Source organism: Halichoerus grypus, chromosome X (genome assembly GCF_964656455.1).
Source record: "Halichoerus grypus chromosome X, mHalGry1.hap1.1, whole genome shotgun sequence".
Lineage (NCBI taxonomy): Eukaryota > Metazoa > Chordata > Mammalia > Carnivora > Phocidae > Halichoerus > Halichoerus grypus.
Genome location: NC_135727.1, coordinates 23923648 through 23938865, shown reverse-complemented (window position 1 = coordinate 23938865; position 15218 = coordinate 23923648). Strand labels below are relative to the sequence as shown.

The following is a 15218-nucleotide window of genomic DNA, read 5'->3' as shown; positions in this document are numbered from 1 at the left end:
ACCTTCACCTATACCACCCATGCCCCTCCCCCCCCCTCCCCTCTGGTAACCATCTGTTTCTTCTTTATAGGTAAAAATCTGTTTTTTGGTTTGTCTCTCTCTTTTTTTCCCTTTGTTCCTTTGTTTTGTTTCTTAAATTCCACATATTCATAAAATCGTATGGAATTTTACTTTCTCTGACTGGCTTATTTCACTTAGTATTATACTCTCTAGATCCATGCATGCTGTTGCAAATGACAAGATTTCATTATTTTTTGCCACTGAATACCACATCTTCTTTATCCATTAATCTGTCAGTGGACACAGGCAGCTTCCATAATTTGGCTACTGTAAATAATGCTACAATAAACATATGGGTGCATACATTTTTTGGATTAGTGTTTTTGTAGTCTTTGAGTATACATACACCTGGCAGTGTGGTTACTGGATCATAGGGTAGTTCTGTTTTGAATTTTTTGAGGAACCTCCATACTATTTGCCACAGTGGCTGCACCAGTTTGCATTCCCAGCAACAGAGTAAGAGGGTTCCCCTTTCTCTGCATCCTTGCCAAAACCTGTTGTTTCCTCTGCTGTTAATTTTAGCCATTCCTCTGTTGTTAATTTTAGCCATTCTGACATTCTGATATCTCATTGTGGTTTTGATTTGCATTTCCCTGCTGATGAGTGATATTGAGCTTCTTTTCATGTGTCTGTTGGCCATCTGTATGCTTTCTTTGGAGAAATGTCTATTCACATCTTCTGCCCATTTTTTAATGTATTATTTGGAGTTTTTTTGGTGTTGAGTTGTAGAAGTTCTTTTTATATTTTGGACACTAACCCTTTATCAGATATGTCATTTGTGAATATTTTCTCCCATTCTGTAGATTGCCTTTTAGTTTTGTTGGTTATTTCCTTTGTGGTGCAGAAGCTTTTTATTTTGATGTAGTCCCAATAGTTTATTTTTGTTTTTGTTTCCCTTTCATCAGGAGACATATTTAGAAGATATTGTTATGGTCAATGTCAGAGAAATAACTGCTGCCTGTGCTCTTTTTCAAGATTTTTTTTTATGGTCTCAGGTCTAATATTTAGTTTCTTAACCTATTTTGAGTTTATTTTTGTGTATGACTGAAGAAAGTGGTCCAGTTTTATTCTTTTGCATGTAGCTGTCCAGTTTTCCCTGCACCATTTATTGAAAAGACTCTCTTTTCCCCATTGCATATTCTTGCCTTCTTTGGCAAAGATTAATTCACCATATAACTATGGGTTTATTTCTAGGCTTTCTATTCTGTTCTATTGATCTGTGTCTATTTTTGTGCCAGTACCATACTGGTTTTTGTTTTGTTTTGTTTTCCCAAGGAGTTTATTTGGGCAGACCTGGGGACAGGGAGGCTCTGCATCTAAAATATAGTGTTGGGCCTCTTGGTGGTGAAGCATGGCTTGTACTGGTGACATAGGACTCGGTGGGGGCAGTGGGACCTTGATCTGGGAGTCACGGAACTGCTTGACTGCCAGTTAGCAGCACTTGCTGGCTGCAATCTCATCCACCTTCATGATCTGGATCGAGTGGGCCCATGCACAGTGCTGGGCACCCGTGTCTCAGTAACACTGGGTGACAGCATGTGTAGTGGTCAGGTCCTGGTACTCCCAGCACATGTTGTGGGTGCCACTCTGGGAGTCATAGCACAGCCAGATACCAAAGTTCTTTACCTGCAGGGGGGATTTCTCAAACACCTGTCCACAGACAATTTCCCCTGAAGACTTTTTCATCTTCTCATCTTCTTCAACTGAGACATAAAGTACCAGAAGCAGGACTTGGTGACATCATGATTAGGTGCAAAGATTTGCCTGTGATAGAGGGGTGGATTATGGCATTTGGGGTTGGCAGACAGTACCCCACCACCATGTACTCTCACAGTGTGCCCAAGGCCCTTATGGCACACTCTCCACTCTCATTGCCCCCCATTAAAGAACCATATTGTTTTGATTACCACAGCCTTGTAATATAACTGAAGTCTGGAATTGTGATAGCTCTAGTTTTGTTTTTCTTTTTCAAGATTGCTTTGGCTATTTGGGGATTTTGTGGTTTCACACAATTTTAGGATTGTTTTTTCTAGCTCTGTGAAAAAAAAATGCTGTTGGTATTTTGATAGGGATTCCATTAAATCTGTAGATTGCACTGGGTAGTAGAGACATTTTAACAATATTTGCTCTTCCAATCCATGAGCATGGAATGTCTTTCTATTTCTTGGTGTCATCTTCAATTTCTTTCATCAGGGTTTTATAATTTTCAGAGTAAAGTTCTTTCACTTCTTTGATTAGGTTTATTCCTAGGTATTTTATTATTTTTAGTGCAATTGTATATGGGATTATTTTCTCAATTCACTTTCTGCTGCTTTATTATTAGTATATAGAAATGCAATGAATTTCTGTACATTCATTTTGTATCCTGCAATCATACTGAATTCACTTATCAGTTCTAGTAGTTTTTTTGGTGGAGTCTTTAGGGTTTCCACACATTGTATCATGTCATCTGCAAAGAGTAAAACTTTTACTTCTTCAAAAAACTTTTTACTTTTTCAAAAAAGTTTGAGAAGAATAAGTATTAACTTTTCTTTAAATGTTTGATAGAATTCACCTGTGAAGTCATCTGGTCCTGGCTTTTGTTTGTTGGGAGTTTTTTGATTACTGATTCAATTTCATTGTTGACAACTGGTCTGTTCAAATTTTCTATTTATTCCTTTTTCAGATTTGGTAGGTTATATGTTTCTAGGAATTTATCCATTTCTTCTAGGTTGTCTAGTTTGTTGGCATATAACTTTTCAAAAAATTCCCTTACAATCCTTTGTATTTCTGTGATGTTGGTTATTTCTTCTCTTTTGTTTCTGATTTTGAGTATTTGAGTCCTCTCTCTTTCCCTCTCTCTTTCTCTTTCTTTTTTCCTCTCTCTTTTTGATGAGTCTGGCTAGAGGTTTATCAGTTTTGTTGATAGCCAAACTGTGGAAAGAGCCGAGATGCCCTTCAACAGATGAATGGATAAAGAAGAAGTGGTCCATATATACAATGGAATATGACTCAGCCATCAGAAAGGATGAATACCCAACTTTTACATCAACATGGATGGGACTGGAGGAGATTATGCTAAGTGAAATAAGTCAAGCAGAGAAAGTCAATTATCATATGGTTTCACTTATTTGTGGAACATAAGGAATAGCATGAAGAACATTAGGAGAAGGAAGGGAAAAATGAAGGGGGAGAATCAGAGGGAGAGATGAACCATGAGAGACTATGGACTCTGAGAAACAAACAGGGTTTTAGAGGGGAAGGGGGTGGGAGGATGCATTAGCCCAGTGATGGGTATTAAGGAGGGCACATACTGCATGGAGCACTGGGTGTTATATGAAAACAATGAATTGTGTATCTCTACATCAAAAACTAATGATGTATTGTATGGTGACTAACATAACATAATAAAATTTAAAAAAATTGTTGATCTTTTCAGAGAACCAGCATCTAGTTTCATTGATCTGTTTTTTGTTTGTTTTTTAGTTTCTATATCATTTATTTCTGCTCTCTTCTTTATTATTTTCTGCCTTCTGCTGGTTTTTGGTTTGTTTGCTCTTTTTTTTCTAGCTCCTTTAGGTATAAGGTCAAGTTATTTATTTGAGATTTTTCTTGCTTCTTGAGGTAGGCCTGTATTGTTATAAACTTCCCTCTTAGAACCACTTTTGGTGCATCCCAAAGATTTTGGACTATTGTCTTTACATTTTCATTTCTCTCCATGCAATTTTTGACTTCTGCTTTGATTTCCTGGTTGACCCATTCATCCTTCAGTAGCATGTTATTTAACCTCCATGGATTTGTGGTCTTTCCAGATTTTTTTCTTATACTTGACTTCTAGTTTCGTAGTGTCATGGTCAGAAAAGATGCTTGGTATTACTTCAATTTTTGAATTTGTTAAGACTTGTTTTGTGGCCTCATATGCGATCTATCCTGGACAATGTTTCATGTGCACTTGAAAAGAATGTGTATTCTGCTTTTTAGGATGGAATTTTCTGAATATGCCTGTTAAATCCATCTGGTGCAGTGTGTCATTCAAAGCCACTGATCCTTGTTGATTTTCTATTTAGATGATCTGTCCTTTGATGTAAAAGAGGTGTTCAAGTCTGTTATTATTACTGTATCATTATTAATTAGTTCTTTATATCTGTTATTAACTGTTTACTATATTTGGGTGCTCCTGTGTTAGGTGCAAAAATACTTACAATTGTTATGTCTTCTTTCGTTGTCCCTTTAATGATTATATAGTGTCCTTCTTTGCATCTGCTTAGAGACTTGGTTTTTTTTTTTTAATTTTTTTTTAAATTTTTAAAAATTTATTCATTTGTGAGAGAGAGAGAGAGAGAGCAAAAGCACAAGCAGAGGGGAGGATCAAAGGGAGAGGGAGAAGTAAACTCTCTGCTGAGTGGAGAGCCCAATGTGGGGCTCAATCCCAGGACCCAGGGATCACAACCTGAGCCGAAGGCAGATGTTTAACTGACTGAGCCACCCAGGTACCCCAAAGTCTTTGTTTTAAAGTGTATTTTGTCTGATATAAGTATTACCACCCTGGATTTCTTTTCACATCCATTTTCATGATAAATGTTTCTCCACCCACTCACTTTCAATCTGCATGTATCTTTAGGTCTGAAATGAATCTCTCATAGGCAGCATACAGATGGATCTTCTATTTTTTTAAGATTTTATTTATTTACTTGAGAGAGAGCAAGGGCGAGAAAGAGAGCACAGAGGAAGAGGGAGAAGCAGACTTCCTGCTGAGCAGGGAGCCTGATGTGGGGCTCAATCTCAGGACCCTGAGATCATGACCCCAGCCGAATGCAGACACTTAACAGGCTGAGCTACCCAGATGCCCCAAGATGGGTCTTCTTTTTAAATCCATTCCATCACCCTATGTCTTTTGATTAGAGCATTTAGTCCATTTACATTCAAAGTAATTATTGATAGGTATGTATTTATTTCCATTTTGTTACTTGTTTCATGGTTGTTTTGTAGATTTTCTCTGTTCCTTTCTTCTCTGGCTCTCTTCTCTCACCATAGGTTGGCTTTCTTTAGTGATATACTTGGCTTCCTTCCCCTTCATTTTTTTTTTTAAAGATTTTATTTATTTATTTGATACACAGAGAGAGAGAGAGAGGAATCACAAGTAGGCAGAGTGGCAGGGAGCGGCAGAGGGAGAAGCAGGTTCCCTGCTGAGCAAGGAGCCCAATGTGGGACTCGATCCCAGGACCCTGGGATCATGACCCGAGCCAAAAGCAGACACTTAATGACCGAACCACCCAGGCACCCCCCCTTCATTTTTTGCATATCGATCACTGGTTTTTGATTTGTTACCATTAGGTTTGTATATAACATCTTCTGCATATGGCAGGCTATATTAAAGTTATGGTTGTTAAATTTGAACCCATTCTTTACTCTCCCCCCAACATTTTAGGTATATGGTGTCATACTTTACATCCTTTTATTTTGTGAGTCCCTTGACTAGTTTTTACAGATATAGTTGTTTCGTTTGTTTAGTAGTTTGTTTTTAATGCTTTTGTGTTTCTTACTTTTCTTACTCTTACTTATGGCTTTTCATTTCCACTTAAAGAGTCCCCTTTAACATTTCTTTTAGGGCTGATTTAATGTTCATGAACTCCTTTAGCTTTTGTTTTTCTGTGAAACTCTATCTCTCCTTCTATTCTGAAAAATGACCTTTCTGGATAGAGTATTCTTGGTTGTAATTTTTTTTTTTCCCTTTCAGCACTTTGAATATATCATGCCACTGTCTTCTGGTCTGTAAAGTTTCTGCTGAAAAATCCACTGATAGCCTTATGGGGTTCCCCTTGTATGTAGTTGTCTCCTTTTCTCTTATTGCTATTAAAATTCTCACTGCTTTTTGCTATTTTAATTACTATGTGTCTTGGTGCAGAACTCCTTGGGATGATTTTGTTGGGGGATCTCTGTGCCTACTGGATCTGGATATCTGTTTCCTTCTCCAGATTATGGAAGTTTTCAGATATTATTTCTTCAAATACATTTTGTGCCCCCGTTTCTCTCTTTTCTTCTGGGATCCCTATAATGCAAATGTTATTATGCTTGATGAAGTCACTGAGTTCCCCAAGTCTATTCTCATTTTGCATACTTTTTCTCTCCCCTCCATTACTCTGTCCTCTAGATCATGAATTTGGTCTTCTGCCTCCTGTAGTCTTCAATTTATTACATCTGGTGTACTTTTAATTTCATTTATTGGGGCGCCTGGGTGGCTCAGTCCTTAAGCATCAGCCTTCGGCTCAGGTCATGATCCCAAGGTCCTGGGATCGAGCCCCGCATCAGGCTCCTTGCTCTACGGGAAGCCTGCTTCTCCCTCTCCCACTCTCCCTGTTTGTGTTCCCTCTCTTGCTGTGTCTCTCTCTGTCAAATAAATAAATAAAATCTTTAAAAAATTTCATTTATTGTATTCTTCATCTTTAATTGGTTCTTTTTTATGTGTTTTCCATCTCTTTATTAATGATCTCACCAATGTCCTCCACTCTTTCCTCAAGTCCAGTGAGTATCTTTATGATCATTAATTTAAATTCTCTATCAGACATATTACTTATATGCATTTCACTTAACGGTCCTGCTGTGGTTTTATCTTGTTCTTTCATTTAGGACTTTTTCCTCTGTCTCCTCACTTTATTTATCTCTCTGTGTCTGCTTCTCTGTGTTCAGAAAGTCAACTATGTCTCTTGCTCTTGAAAGTAGTGGATGGGGTGTGCATATTTAACAAAGTGGCACTGGTCCTTTGCTAGAGGGGATGCACAGCCACACTGAGACTAAGGCTAGCCAGGCTGAAATCTGCAAAGCATGCATGGGTGGGGCATACAGTTTTAACAAGGTTGTGTATTCTCTGGTGGAGGTGACCAGCTGCCACTGCTGCAAAGACCAAAGCTTGGCAAAGTGCACGGTGGGGAGATTGGTATTGGTATGGCTTGTGATGGTTTTCTGGGGGAGTTGACCCACAGTGCCAGGGCTGACGAAGGCTCAGCTTGAGGGAGCAGGACACGTAGTAAGCAAGTTAGGTTTTGAATGCCAGCACTTTGCTGGTTCCTGCAGGTGGCTGTGTGTTTATCTGGGCTGTGGGGGAGGGAAATGGCACCTGTCAGATCCTTTGTTCCTGGAGGAGCCTCCCAAGGAAATCTGTCCCTCTGGAACATGCTCTGTGATTAGTAAATAACTCTCCCTCTTATTATTTTCTTAACACTCTGCATCTTGTCCATAAACTTCTCAGGTTCATTTATGAAAAAAACAAAAACAAACAAACAAAGAAAAACAAAAAACCTCAGCCATTGGTTTCAGACTTGCTTATTTATCTAATTTAAGTTACTTTTCAGTTGCAAATGACATGGTTACAAGAGATAAGAACAGAAAAATAGCTTCATTTCTCTTGATTGTGCACCAGAATAGTTGCACACAACAGTGGACAATTGGCCACACTGGGCCTTGATGACTAGAAAGTGCAGTAAAAGACCATTCATGCTTATTGCATATGCACTAGGGTTAACAAGTAGATCAGTGTTCAGTTATAAGCAGAATTGGGCCAAAGACTGGTTGTAACTATTCTAGTTCATGTATGCCTTATAGCAGTTTAGCCTCAAAATTTCACATAAAAAAAGTCATAAAAGTCAATGGGCAAATTCAATTAAAAATTTGTGTATATTAGAGACTTCAGGGGAAGATTGTGGAGTAGGAGGACCCTAAGCTCAACTCTCCTATGGATACAATTAGATAACACTCACCTCAGTATAAATAACTCAGAAAATGCCTCAAAGACTGGCAGAATAAACTCCACAACTAAATGTGGAGAAAGGGACATTGAAGAGTGTAGAAAGGGGAGAGATGTGGTGGGAAGCTAAATGGATTCTTGATCCATCTGCTGGGGGGAGCTGTGGGCATGGATAGGGGAGAGAAATAGACAACCACACCAGGGAGCCCACACTGGGAAGACGAATCCCATAATGTTTGGTTTTGAAAACCAGAGGGGCTTAATTGCATGAGTTCTTACAACCAGGGGACTTAAAGACTGGAAATTTAAATATCAGTGGGCTGGGCTCTGGAAGAGTCTGGAGGGTGATAAGAAACTGAGTCTCCACCCTTACAAAGACAGGACAACAAATAGCTCAAAGAGATACAGCACAGAAGCAGCTGTTTGAAAAATGCCTGGGGCATATGGGAGAGATTTATTTATTAATCACAGTGCCTGTTTTGGCTCTGTGATCTATGTAAGAACATACGATAATGAATAAGAATTCTCAAAACTTAAGTTATTTACATGAGAAAAAGAAGTCACATATAAAACAATCTTTATATAAATGCATTACAGTGCTAAAAGATTGCTTACAATTAATAGGTTGAGCTTCTTTAGGTCAGAGGCCATACCTTCCACTTTTTGGATAACTTTCTAGTACCCTAAACAGTATCATGTTCCTAGAGGTTGCTTAATAAATGTTCAATTGATTAATCATAAGTCTCTTCCCTTTAAAGAAAAACTGCTAAAATCTTTACTTCTCAAGTTAATTTCCTTCCCCCAGCTCATATTAATGTGCACATACTGGAAAACTAATATTTTATTGTAATACATTATTTGTATTCAAAACAGGAAATATGAACACATTGAATAAAATTTGGTATGTTAACCTTTATGAGTCTAGTTATCTATTTTGTATATGCAATGCCATGGTATTATAGGGTACATTTAATCAATTAATTAGCATTTTAATTAATCATGTATGAATAAACACTGAACTAAGTGCCAGATGAACTAGGTGTGACATGGGAAAGTCATTGCATCTTTCTGAACCTTGGTTTAATTCTCTGTAAAATTAGAGGGTTGTATTCTTTCTAAGGTCTCTTCTAGTTCTTTGTCTCAATTGTACAAATGACTTCATATACATAGACACATATGTAAATAAGTTTTAAAATAGTATTTAATTGGTTGTTAAAGAATATAGTCTATTTCTTTTCTTTTCTTTTTTTTTTTTTAGATTCCATATAATTTTCAATATTATTCAGAAACCAGAAGGCTAGGTCATAGTTGCCTACACCAAAATGTAAAAAATAATACAAACTCATATATCAAGGAAAAGAAGAGCCTGAGGAACTGGCTTTTGGAGCACTGTCAATGAAACCATCACAGTAGAATCACCATACAGTGAGTTGCTATAATTGATAAGTCTCAACCATGTACATTTTCCTTCCAATCAAGTTTTTAGAACCTCATCTTAACTATGAAAGAACAGCCAAGAATTAACAAATCATTGTAAAAAAAAAAAAAAGATCTAACATAATTAAAAAATAAAAACTACCAATCATTTTTGGAAAAATAGGAGGAGATATATGGATATTATCTCATTTTTGTTTCTCAGACTAAAGAACATCTAACTTCTATATTATATTGGAGAGAGAAAGAGAGAAGAATAAATTTGGAATAATTCTTTATAATTTAGAAAAGGAAAGAGGGAAGGTAGGAAGGAAGGAAAGAAAGATAAAATGATAATAAAGAAAAGAGAAGAAAAAATAATCAAAGAAATAACTTAAGAATATTTGGTAGATCTTAGAAATATAAATTTCTAGACTAAAGTGGCTCATTCTGAATACCCATTAAAATGAATGAAAACTTAGCCACACCAAGGGAATTATTATTAGAGTAACAAGTATAAAGATATAATCCTTAAAGCTTCCAGAAATAGAACCACATTCTGGTCACATTCAAAAGATAACAAATCATAATGGTATCAGACTTCTCAATAGCAGTACTGAAAACTAGAAAAAGGAGTATAACTTTTAAGATTCAAAGGGAAGCTGATTTGCAATATAGAATTCTATATCCAACTGTACTAACAGTTGGGGATGACATTGGAATAAAGACATTTTAAGACATAAAACAAGTTAAGAAACAACTTCTTATGCACTTTTTCCATGAAAAAAATAATATAATCAAGAAAATGAGGATGTAAACCAAGATATAGAAATGCAAGGACAGGGGAATCAAAGCGAATTTTGAAATGGATTTCCAGGATGGTGGCAAAGAGAACTTAATAAAAGCTATGTTGTAATCCAGATTGTAGCAGAGGACAGAAGGCTCAAGAAGGGATGCCTTACATATTTTGAAGAAGGAGAAAAAGGAAAGACAAGGAGGAGGAGGAGGAGAAAATATAAAGATTATTTGCTATGTCTGAATGTTTTGGAAAGATATTTTCATTGTTATGAGAGTGTAATTATGGACTATCTGTAGGTTCAGAGATAATCAAGGAAATTAAAAATTAAAGGTTTTTTTTAATTTCAGGAAAAAAAATATTAGCATAATAATGCTTCTTTAATTAAAAATACTATAAGTATAATGGAAGCCAAGGAGGATGAGAATGTATTTTGCAAGTGGAGAAGATAAAACTAAGTCCTCATCTTCCATAGTAGGAAGTCAACAATAATATAAAAAATAGGAAAAAAATGTATATTAGTAGCATAAGCATGTTCTTTAGGGCTGTGGAAATAATATATAGGAGTTGAAAACCTATATATATTGGGAAAAGAAATCAGTTATGAGGTGGACAGGGAAGGAGACTGCTCAACATCTTTTCCATTATAACCATGTTGAACAATTTTTTAAACCCTGTGAATGTATAATTTTGATAGAAAATGAAATTAAATTTAAAGCTAAACGGCAGATTGTAAAATTTTTCTAAAGGCTATTCTGTTCATTCATTTTTGGAGTGGTTGTAAGTAACTCATTTTGTTGTTTTTATTCCCTTTTTGCTTTTTTTGTGTTTATCTTTTGCTTTATTTGTTTGTTTTTAAGCAGTAGGCATTCCATTAACAAAGTACATTTGTAGATGTTTCCCACAGTATACCTGGTACATAAAAATATAATGTGTATTACCCAATCCATTAAGAAGAATCATATTTATAATTATAAAACCACTTCACACCAGTTAGAATGGCTAAAAAGAACAACTCAGGAAAAAACAGTTGTTGGTGAGGATGGGAAGAAAGGGGAACCCTCTTACACTGTTGGTGGGAATGCAAACTGGTGCAGCCTCTCTGGAAAACAGTATGGAGTTTCCTCAAAAAATTAAAAATAGAGCTACCTTATGACCCAACAATTGCACTACTAGGTGTTTATCTGACAGATACAAACAATGATTTGAAGGGGCACATGCACCCCAATTTTTATAGCAGCTATGTCCAAAATAGCCAAAATATGGACACAGCCCAGATGTCCATCAACAGATGAATGGATAAGGAAGAAGTGCCATATATATATATATATATATATATATATATATATATATATAATGGAATATTACTCAGCCATCAAAAAGAATGGAATTTTGCTATTTGCAATGATGTGGATAGAACTAGAGAGTTTTAAGCTAAACTAAATAAGTCAGTCAGAGGAAGACAAATACCATATGATTTCACTCAAATGTGGAATTTAAAAAACAAAACAGATGAACATAGGGGAAGGGAAGGAAAAATAAAATAAGATGAAAATTGAGAAGCAGGCAAACCATAAGAGACTCTTAACTCTAGGAAACAAACTGAGGGTTGCTGGAGGGGAGGTAGGTGGGGGGGAGGGAAACTTGCGTGATGGGCATTAAGGAGGGTACTCGATGTAATGAGCACTGGGTGTTATATGCAACTGATGAATCACTAAATTCTACTTCTGAAACTAATAAAAATAATAAAATAAATAAAATAAAATAAATAAAAAACAAAATCAATGAAAAACCTCTCCCAGATCCACTACTTTGGTATCATGGTCTTGTTTCAGGCCTTCAGCATCTCACTGACATAATCACATAAGCCCTTGAGTGGTCTTCATGCTTTTATATTTTGCAGGTTTATAGTCTTCTTTTTTGAAAGCAGACATGTATGCACAAAATGCCTCATGTATGCCTCAAAGATGACAATGTTTTGTTGGGACTTCATGAGCATAGACCATTATTATTCAATATATTCCCAGGGTGACAGGTTTCAACTAAGTACAGAGAGTTAATTAAGCTAACTAATGATATTTGGTTAATGATAGGATAGCAAATGGAACCCTAATTAATGAGTAAGCTAAGAGTGATTGCCTATTTCCAGGCATTAGTCTCAATTTCTTTTTAATCAGTTACATATTGCTTGGTATAATCATAGGATATAATAGTAATACTGGAAATATCAGCAGTAAATACTCTACATAATTATATTTTATCCCTGCCTACATAAAACATTGTTTTAAACCAAAGTTGAGTGTCTTGTATCATACACTGGGGAAAGATATTTTTGTAGTGATGCTACTTTTATTTTTATGTAAATTCTTCTAATTTGTCTTTTTCTTTTTTAAAGGTAGTTTGAAATGCTAAAATCAAATTACTAAGGCTCACTCCAGGTCACCACTGCCAACACATTCAAACACACATGTGCAAACACATACATACACATACATTCACCTTATAAATTTTTTGTACCTGGGAAAAGAAAAATGTTTTTGCTTTTTGATTTTTTCTATAACTTAATTTTTCCTAAAATATCATTCCAAAATTGAGTCATTTGTGTTTTTTCCTCTCTCAACTTTTCATTTTTTTAAATTTGTCTCTAGATATCTCAAGGTGATACTTGATTGTATGATATATCATATCTGATTACACAGTCATATTGCCTTAAACTGTGTCCATAATGAGCACAATATGGCTGAAGTAATTTGTCATGATACAACACAGCACCTGGTTTGCTGGTCTGTAACATCCAATGTAGGTTCCTGAAGTGGAAATGAAAAAAGAAGTAATAAATTAAAACACACTAATTTCAGAAATTTTAATTTCTACATATCTGTTTATAACATGGGAGAGCCAGATGGAGTTTCCAAATAGAGCTGCTCAGCCATCAGAAATGCGTAGAAATAAACATTTTGTCCCATCACAGTCTGTTCAAAGATTTTGTCACTTTGTGCAGCCTGTCCTAATGACCAAATTTAAATCTACTTGAGGAAAGCATTTTCCAGCTTAGTTTCATTCTTAGTCTACTAAGTGGTGACATAGCATTTTGTAAAAAAAGTAGGGTTACAAACTCTTTTGTGACTATTACCTTAAATGCAAGCTCTCAAGAACCAATGAATGGGGCGCCTGGGTGGCTCAGTCGTTAAGCGTCTGCCTTCGGCTCAGGTCATGATCCCAGGGTCCTGGGATCGAGTCCCATATCGGGCTCCCTGCTCAGTGGAGAGCCTGCTTCTCCCTCTCCCACTCCCCCTGCTTGTGTTCCCTCTCTCACTGTCTCTCTCTCTCTGTCAAATAAATAAATAAAATCTTTAAAAAAAAAAAAAAAAAGAACCAATGAAAACTGCAATTTGATCAGTTGACTCCAGGAAATACATATCTAAAATACATTTCTATTTTTTGAATGGCATAGTAGCCTTGCAAAACTGAAATTTAGAAAAATTCTGAAAGGCCAAAGAAGTTTCATCACTGAGATCATTTTGCTGTTGCATTGCTTTATCTGTCAAACATATCTCTGTCAAGGTTCTTTCAATTTGAAATTGCATGAAATTTCAGAGCCCCTCAATGCTACATGGGGATTTTATAATTTATATGTGACATGTGTGGCTTTAAACACAAGATTTTTACCGGTGAGTTGATAAAAGCTCCCCCAGAAACAAAGAAATTCCTCTTCTTGTGTAACCTATGCATAATTAGTTTTGATATTTACTATATTCTTTAAGCTTTTAAGAGTATTTAACATAGCATACAGATACCTGTTGTTATCTTCCTGGAGCTCTTGGAGTATTGGGACCCTAGGTTTAGAAACCAGTGCATTGCTTCTTTCTCTTAGTCTATTGAGGTAACTTTTGAATAATTATTTTATCACATTGGTATTTTTAATATGCTCATGTTAGTCCATCTCCTGTATGAAAGGGAGACATCATCATCTGGCCATGGCTACTCTTGAAACCTATAAATGTAATAAATATTCCATGTGTCAAAAAAAGTAATTGGCTAAGCCTAATGGAAAGCTATACTATACTAAATAGAGCTAGGATAAGGAGGAAGTCAATATTTGAGAACAATGACTTAAGAAAATGAAAGTGGTAATTCCCATGGTGTAGTAAATGATGAGTGCTCTGATTTTTCCAAAAATAAAAACTGATCACATTCTCACTAGCTAGGAAGAGATGGCCTTTTTAAGTAATATGTAAGATAAAAGATTTTGCAAACTTTTGTGGGTTTTTTTCCTATTCAATCTTGTTAGTTTCTTCTAAACTTTAAACTCAATTTACATAGATTTCTCTCATTCAATTATTCCTTTATTTATTCATAAAATATTTGCATAAAATCACTGCACATACAAAGACACATGGATGAAAGAAAGTAACATATACTGAGTACCTACTTATGATTAGCATAGTGCTAAAATTTTTCAGCATACAATAATTATTGTCTTCATCTTTTTGTCTTCATTTTATAAACAAAGAAACTGTTGCACAGGAGTTAAATAGCATGCTATGATCTCTCAAATAATCTGTATGAGCAACATAAAACACAAATAAGACACTAATGCCTGCTTTTGAAAAGCTTGTGATCTAGTGGGAAAGTTAAGCAGGATCCTAAATAATTAGAATTTCATGCCATAACAAATATAGGCAAAGACTTATGTATCAATTCAGCAAAAGTTGCTAGATAGTATTGACTTAGCAGCATGTTTCTTTTAGTAAGCAGGGTAGTATTTTCTATGTTTATGATTTGCATCACTTTTTTTTCCCAATACAAGGCTTATGGGGGAATATAGAGCTTTTGACAAAGCTTTAGAATGAAAGTGAAGTCTTATTTTCTTGTTATCTGTTGACAGAGCCAGAAATAATTTCTTTGAAGTGAATCTTACCTCACCACCATTGTATTTGTAATTCCCAAAGTTGATTACCTTTTCATGAGAATATAAATGTAACACACAAGAAGAATATATATATATATATATATATTTTTTTTTTTCTTTGAGATATCGACTAAAACCCCAAGTACTCTCCATTCTCTCCATCTCATATATAGTTATGGAAAACTACTTCCATCAATGGATTCAGGCTGCACCATAGGAATCAAGCATTACTTCATAATTCTACTTCTCATTTTTTTAGCTGTATTGTATTTTTTATTGATGTATAATTCTACTTTTGAGTTTTATTGAAACACCCT

At 35.6% G+C, this 15218-nt stretch overlaps 1 pseudogene; it reads right to left on the bottom strand.

The window, feature by feature from the left end:
- Positions 1 to 797: 797 nt before the first annotated feature.
- On the bottom strand, positions 798 to 1942 carry LOC118551356 (large ribosomal subunit protein eL20 pseudogene; annotated as a pseudogene).
- Between the last annotated feature and the right edge of the window lie 13276 nt (positions 1943 to 15218).